The 8,168-nt window shown below is 41.2% G+C and overlaps 1 pseudogene; it reads left to right on the top strand.

The window, feature by feature from the left end:
• Positions 1–2,070: 2,070 nt before the first annotated feature.
• Positions 2,071–3,305, top strand: LOC147255840 (uncharacterized; annotated as a pseudogene).
• Positions 3,306–8,168: the final 4,863 nt, after the last annotated feature.

The following is an 8,168-nucleotide window of genomic DNA, read 5'->3' as shown; positions in this document are numbered from 1 at the left end:
ACAAGTAATAAAAGATGAAGCCACTTTTATAACCACTCAGACACATTAGAAAATTATTCACAGGTGGACTAAGGGGGTCTTTCATATAGCCATTAAAGTCATGTGGAGAAGCTCACACAATAGACTGTAGAGAGGAGCTTCACTTTTATAAATGCAAAACCGTGTGTGTGTGTGTGTGTATGTGTGTCTGTATGTGAGCACAGTCTCTGTTGATGTAAACAGAGTTACTTTCTGTTCTGTGTGAGTTGCTGCAGTGCTTCTGCAACAGTGGGGGGTCTTGCAGCCTGAGGTAATGTCATTGATATCTGTCAGGACACGATGGGAGGCCAACACTGGTGGAGGGGGAGGTGCTAAGGAGGTTTTAATGACATTGGTAGCAGTTCTTTGCATCCATGTTAGAACAGCCAAAAGATCTCTTGGAGGCATATTTAAAGTTACACTGGAACATAAAGGACATGTTCCAGTGTAACAGTTGCAAGACTCAGTTGAGCAGTGTTGAGGGATAAGCCTGTGCCAGATTGTGTTTCTTGTCAGGCTCATCATGCAGAGGACAGGTGGTTCTTCAGGATGACATTGATTATTGCCCTCATCCTCCTCTCTACCACCACATTTAGAGTTTCCATTTCTAGCCCAACTACATAGCTGGCCTTCTTCACCCATGCAACCATGACATTTCAAAGACATGTCAAAGCTGCAATTCCCTCTAGGACACACAAGGACTATTTCACAGGAGCCTGTTCAAACCTCATTACTATTTAGATAACATGTCAGTTTGTTCAACCTCCCTCAAAAAAGACAGCTGTTCACTGGAAAATCAGTGCTAACCATGTTAATTAAAATTATAATTCTGAAGCAATATTGACTCACATATTCTTTTAAACATTTTTGAAACATAGTCAAATGTATTATTCAAAATATTGTTTCCAAAATAAATAATGCATACAATTTCCCTTTATTTGAAATGAGCTTTTGTATCACTTTCCATCTTGCATTTAATGAATATTAAGAGTAAATTCAGAACTTAGCCAAGTGAAAACACAGACAAGATCTGACAAGATCAAATTTAATTCTATAATAAACCAGCCACTTCTAACTTATTGTGAGACATTTATGTCAACAACAACAACAACAACAACAACAAACCCCTTCTCAAACCTTACCTTGGTTTATTTATTTGAAACAGGATTAAAAAAATCATGAGCTAACGCTAAATTTATGCAACACCATCCCTGCTGTGCGAAAATAGCCTTATCTATGTAAAGGTGCTACTAGAGGGGTCACATTTACAGCAGGAATATGCTGGTCTTTCCACTGCTGCGGGAAAGGGAAGGCATGATATAATGGCGTGGAAGTCTGGGATCAGTCTATGACCGGAATAGATAGCAGAGCTGATGGAGGTTAAACTGGTTTTCTTTTGCAGCATTAGTCACCAACAAGATGGACTGGACTCACATTGGAGTCCTACCATCAAGCATTATGATTTACTTTCTAAAATAACTAACTGAAATTCTACTGATATCCAAACTGTAACTGAGGATGCAAGATGTGTGAATATGTGTTATATATGCCTTTAAAACACTGATATCCCCATTGGTACTTAGCAGAAATTTCCCACTCAAATCAATAAATCTGCTAAACAATTATTGCTTGAATGGGCATTTATTTAAAACAAAACTATGTTGATTTCATAAAGGCAGTGTTTCCTGATTTCAGAAGTTCTATTTGACTTTGTTAATCGATTAATAACTTTACTATTCAAAAGGCTCATTGTTACCCTTTAGGAAGTTATTGTAGGCCAAGTAATGAAATGGTGTAGGCATATTGCATTTCTTCTCAAATGTAACAAGAGCTTTTTAACCAGGCTAAATTATTCATATGATAATTATAAAATCAATAATATGTTTGTTTCCTAGCTGTGCTTTGTGTAAAATATAATTTTTGCATTTGCAGGATGTTTGCATGCTCTCCCTGTGCCTGAATGGGTTCTCTACTGGTACTCCGGCTTCCTCCCACAGTCCAGAGACATGCAAAGGGAGACTAAAAATCAGGCCCCACCAAATAATAAATCCCATGGATTTTGCAGACAAAATCAGATAAATCAGTCTAGACCCTGAAGAAACCATGGTTTCATACGATGTGACATCTCTGTTCTCATGCATCCCCATTGGAGATGCTGTACAGACAGTCAAGAGAAAGCTTAAGAGAGAAAAAACTCTGGCGAAAAGGACCAAACTCTCACTTGACCAGGTGTGTGACCTTCTTGACCTTTGCCTCAACACCACCTACTTCCAATACAACAATGGTTTCTACAGGCAAAAACACGGCTGTAACATGGGATCTTCAGTATCCCCCATTGTAGCAAACCTGTACATGGAAGAATCCAGCCTTGAGAACATTCAGAGGCCACCCGCCGAGACATTGGTTCAGATACGTAGACAACACCTGGGTCACTATCAGGAAAAGTGAAATTGAGCCTTTTGCTGAACAGCTTAACTCAGTGGACAAGAACATCACATTCACAAGGGAAGATGTCAAAGACGACTATTTGGCTTTTCTAGACTGTGCGGTACACGTTGAAACAATGGGGAACTTAACATTGAGGTCTATGGGAAACCCACCCACACAGATCAGTATCGCCTGTTTGACTCACACCACCCACTTGAGCACAAACTAGGGGTTATCCGAACCCTCAAACACAGAGCACAAAATATCCCTTCTAAAACAAATGGGAGAAGAAGGGAACACAAGCACATATACTCAAATTGCGGTTATCCGAACTGGGCCTGCCAAGAAGCCCAGGGAGGATAAGAAAGATGAAGCCCAAAAGAAGAGGAGCATTGTCATCCCATATGTGGCAGGGGTTTCAGAGAAACTCAGAAGGATCTTTAACACACATCAGATCCCTGTGCACTTTAAGCCCAGCAACACCCTGAGGCAAAAACTTGTCCATCATAAAGACAAGGTTCCAAGGCATAAACAGAGTAATGTTGTTTATGCAGTCCAGTGTAACGAGGAGTGCTCTGACCTGTACATAGGGGAGACAAAACAAATGCACAAACACGAGAGCCACAACCACAGGCCAGGACTCAGCAGTCCACCTCCACCTCAAGGAGAACAGGCAGCCCTTTGAAGATCACAAGGTACGCGTTCTGGCCAGGGAGGACAGATGGTTTGAAAGAAGGGTGAAAGAAGCCATTCATGTCAAAGTAGAACATCCATCTTTGAACAGAGGAGGGGGCCTCTGACACCACCTATCACCCACCTACAATGCTGTCCTTAGATCCCTTCCCAGGAGGTCTGTGTAGGTTCTCAATCATCCAGGTCATCGTAGATCGCTTTTACTTTGCTTCGAACCTTCCCAGGAGGTGCTGCCAGCCTTCACACCTTCATTCAGGTGACCTGAACGACCCTCCTAAGAGGGCTGGGAGGCGTAACAACCCAAAACTGAGGCCAACAACTCACATCACCACCTAATGAGCCCATTGTTCTGGCCTTACGACCACTTGTTTTTGCCACCACCCCCTTGGGTGATTACATACCTGATACTTTCCATCAGAATTTTAGAACTGAAGAAGCTTCTTGGATGAGAGGGGAAACGTCTTCACTTACAAGAGGTGAGTCCAGTTGCCTAGTTTGATCATTTTTGAGAATTACGATGACCTGGATGACTGAGAATATTCACAAATACGACTAGGGTAATTGGATACTGTATGTATATTGACTGTGGGTATGGCTGTGAATGTGAATGGTTGTCTTGTCTATATGTGTTGGCCCTGTGATAGACAGGCGACCTGCCCAGGGTGAACCCCGCCTCTTGCCCGAAAGCCGCTGGGATAGGATAAGTGGAAGAAAATGGATGGATGGATGGCATTTGCAGCATGCCTCAGATTTTTTATTTTGCTTTTTTTATAAATCATTTTTAAAATTTTATTCAATGTTTTTGTAAGTTGCCATAAAAACAAAGTTTATTATTATTATTATTATTATTATTATTATTATTATTATTATTATTATCTCTTCAAAAAGTCTCACATGAATAATTAAAAAATCAACAAAAACAAAATGTTAATCATATAATGGTGTCAAATAATTTAAATGCAATAAGATGGTAATAACCCCTCTTGGTTTCTGCAAGTGAGATGAAGGTTGACGTGATGCCGCACAGTCAGAGTCCCATCATTTCTACCCTAACCATTCTTAATGTAATTCACAAGGATTCAACCTCTCTATGGTTAAAAACAGGAAATAATTTGAAAAATTAAGATTTGTTGTCGCTAAAACATTTAATCTCTGCAGATAAATTAGCAAGTCAACAAGAGTTGACTGAGTGAGACTCGAGTAATTCATTATTGTTGAATCATTTGTTCTTAAATCAGTCAGACAGAGTGACTTTTAAGAATTTCCCGAATCCACCAATATTTTTGTATTTGAGATGTTTCTCTGAAATACAAACACAATCTGTAATTTGTGACCTAGTTTAGTAGATGCGCACAACCTACCTGGGGCTCTCTAAAGCCATTAAATTTTGAGGCTGATTAACAGATTTTGTGCTGTTCATAATTTTGAATACATATTCCTTCCACTACTAAATAATAAGTGTTTCCATTTACCTATTTCTGAAAGTAGGAATTCATTTTCAGTGGGTTGGAAGTTCCACCTGCTCATTTTCCCTGCCACTTTCATGAATGGAGCTGCTAACCTTGTATGGTATTTTGAGCATGTTGATTTATACTCATTTGCTCTGCTCAGGAACATTGGTTCATTTAGAATAGGTGGGATTCATCATGGTTATGCAACTCATTTATGAGCATTTCCAGGTGATTCGTGCTGAATTACACGCAAAAGGTTGTAGAAATTTAAGGAAAAAAAAACGAACATGTTCTTGCATAAAGCCTATAGATTATAAAGCCAAATGCTGACTGCTATTTCTGGCACTGTTGTCAATGATTACCAGAATGTTTAAAGCACACCTAAATTTGTGTTGAGCCAGCAGCTTGTTGGCATCAGAGAAAGCCATTTTGCCTACTTTAACACATGGATCAAGATTGATAGATACTGTTCTACTGAAGCAACTGGTTTGTGGCCTACAACTAGGGATTCTTCCTGCAGTGTGTTTTTGATAAGCTTATCTTTTTAAGAGAGGAAGCGTTGCAACCATGTTAGATAGGATGACTCAGATGAGCATTTAAACCTCAATGACTGTCTCTCTGTTCCATGATTTATCAGGTGCCACATTCTTTGCATGCAGCACCTAGTGCATTGTGTGTTCAAATAGTGTCAGCGAATATGTCATAACCATGATAGTGTTATTGCCATCACTGGTCTTGTCATTAGCTTGTGTATGTGCCTCAGTAGCTGAAGATGATGAAATGTCTTAATTTATCATTTCATCAATTCAAACTCAAAGATATTAAATGTACTTGAATGGTGAGGAACAGAAAAGTATCAATTTATCAAAATGTAAAGTTTTTCACATTTTTTTGTTTAAGCGCTTCATATTCCACATTCCAGACCATATTACTGAAATACCAAAATGCTGGGATGCTCATCTCTAAGAAATAAGGACCCACTTTCTTCTCATGTATGAGGTTAATGGAGCCTTCAAATGAGGTGATGTTTATGAGTAGCAACCATTTGAATGCCCTGCTTTAGTCATTTTCATGACATCATATGCAGGATTGGGTATCGTTTGGATTTTACCAATTCAGTCTGATTCCGATTATCTGAGATGGAAGGCAACAGGTCACAGCCCATACATCAGAATTTTTTTGGTTTGAAAAAGCCTTAACACAGGCCAATTTATTTATTCACACTGCCAGTTTTAGTAAAAAAAAAATGTTTTTATTCCTCCTCCACCCGTGCACTGAAACCACTGAAGTCGTCTTCTTCAGTGTCGGAGTTCAAGAGCCTCAGAACATCTCCGTCATAAACCTATGTGTCAGTGTCACTCTCAATGTCACTTTCATCTCGAGGCAAAGTTACCACTGAAGTTTTCTTCACGCAGCAGCCTTTCGAACCCCGTTGGTGATCGTGGATTCTTTCACACTGCTCCACGCTGCTATTTTGTATTTGTGCATGTCATGCTGCATTTTGAGTTGAGTGCACCAAAAACTAGTATCTTTTTTTTGCACTTCTTGCGCCCCCTGATAGCCTCATCGTTGTATAACCTGCAGTGTTCAAAGCGTCGGAAAAAGTAGCAGCTTATAGTCCGGTAAATTCGATATATGATGTATGTACGACTCTGCTGGCTGGGGTTGCGGCTGCTTAACGTAGCAGCAGCAGGTTGTGACTGGCTAATGTTACCATCACTTTGCAAGCGTTCAACAACTATAAACAGATATACTGTAGCGGACTCTACTCTACTTACATAATTCACCTCTGTTACTGCTAGGAACCAAGTTCATTGTTTTGAGCGTTTCAAGTACGTTGTTGTTGTTGTTACTCTGGTTGCTAGGTTTCCTGTGGTGAGTTTCCGTTGTTGATGTTATGATGTGAAGAGTGAAGACGCATTCATTAAACGGCTCGCTTTCAACTTGCGTTTTTACTACGCTGCTCAACTCGCCTCCCATGCTTAACTCTACAATACACAGTTTTAAGAATTGGTCGTCTATCACTTAAGCAGGTTTGCTAAGAATGAGACAACCATAATTTTCACCCACCGGATCCTGTTTGCAATGAGGAGTTGCTGGCTGATGATGAAGGTTGACTGTCTGAAGTGGAGGAAGTGACGGGAGCAGGAGACCGACGCCACAAGTTGAACACAGTACACTCGCTAATTGTTACACCATGCAGGCAAAGGTGTTTCGTCATGTTTGTGGTACATCCTCCTTTGGCAGAAATGTTTTTTTTTTTCGCAGATGTTGCACTGTGCTACTCCGTTCTCTTTCAAATGAAGCCAGACTTTTGAGCGTTTTTTGCTGTCCATGTTAAGATGGCTGATATTCTTGCTAGCGGACACACAAAGAATGTTAAGCAGAGTAATACACGCCCCGAAAAAAAAATAGTGCGGGCACTCGGAACCGAAAAAAGAATCGAAATTCAAAAAGCTGCTTAGCAGTTCTGGAACCAGATGTTAGAATCCGGTTCCAAATAGGAATCGGATCAGACACCTACTCTTCCCCCTGACCAGTCTTCACCGCTGCAACCCCCTCATCGACACCTTCAGGAGGCCATCAGAGCTTCATACCCTCACCCACTTTCACACCTCTGCCTACAGCACTCAGCCTCCAGCCACCCCCCACTGCTCTCTTGATCCACTGACCATCACCACTCCTGAACACAGAGCCCCCCTGCTCTAACCAGTCCCTTACAACACTTCAGGTGAGAAACCAGCTCAGGAGGATCAAACCGAGGAAGGTGCCGGGTCCTGACGAAATCAGCTCCAGGCTCCTTAAGTCCTGCGCAGACCAGCTGTGTGTGATAGCTGAACACATGTTCAACCTGAGCCTGAAGCTGGGGATAGTGCCACAGCTGTGGAAAACATCCTGTGTGGTCCCTGTGCCCAAGACACCGCATCCCAAGGACCACAGCAGCTAAAGACCAGTGGCACTTACATTCCACCTAATGAAGACTGGTCTTCAGAGGCTAGTCCTCGGACATCTCTGCCTCCTGGTGGGCTCATCCACGGACCCACTGGGTGCTTAACAGTGTGGCATTGGGGTGGATGATGCCGTGATCTTTCTCCTTCATTGAGCCCTCTCTCACCTGGAGAAGCCCGGGAGCACTATGAGAATCATGTTTTTTGATTTCTCCAGTGCTTTCATTTTTTTTTTAACCTGTCCTGTTCAGTAGCTGGGGCAAGCAGTATCGAAGTTCCTGGTGCCTTGTTGTACTGAAGCAGTTTTATTCTGCAAAGGAGGAATCTGATAAACTCCTCTTATCGCCATTTGTGTTTAATTTTATTTGGAATGGTATTGGTTCATTGATAAAGCTACCGGACTGAGGCTCAGGAGAGGATAGGAAGAGAGAACAGGGACAGGATAGGGAAGTCAGGAGGGGGCACAAAAACAACAACAATAGCAGAAAAACAAACAAACAAAAGAACAGTAACAACAATAACAACAGAGAGAAAAAAAGAAAAACATTGGTTGCAGAATTTCCAGTGCAGGCTTACCATTTGGTTTGATATAATTTTTCAAATAAATGTCTGAGTGTGTGATTATGGATCA

This window comes from Aulostomus chinensis, chromosome 9 (assembly GCF_037954235.1).
Source record: "Aulostomus chinensis isolate RoL2024-O1b breed Wild chromosome 9, RoL_Achi_v1.0, whole genome shotgun sequence".
NCBI classification, from domain to species: domain Eukaryota; kingdom Metazoa; phylum Chordata; class Actinopteri; order Syngnathiformes; family Aulostomidae; genus Aulostomus; species Aulostomus chinensis.
The sequence above is the reverse complement of the archived record's forward strand: the minus strand, read 5'-3'. Positions and strand labels throughout refer to the sequence as shown.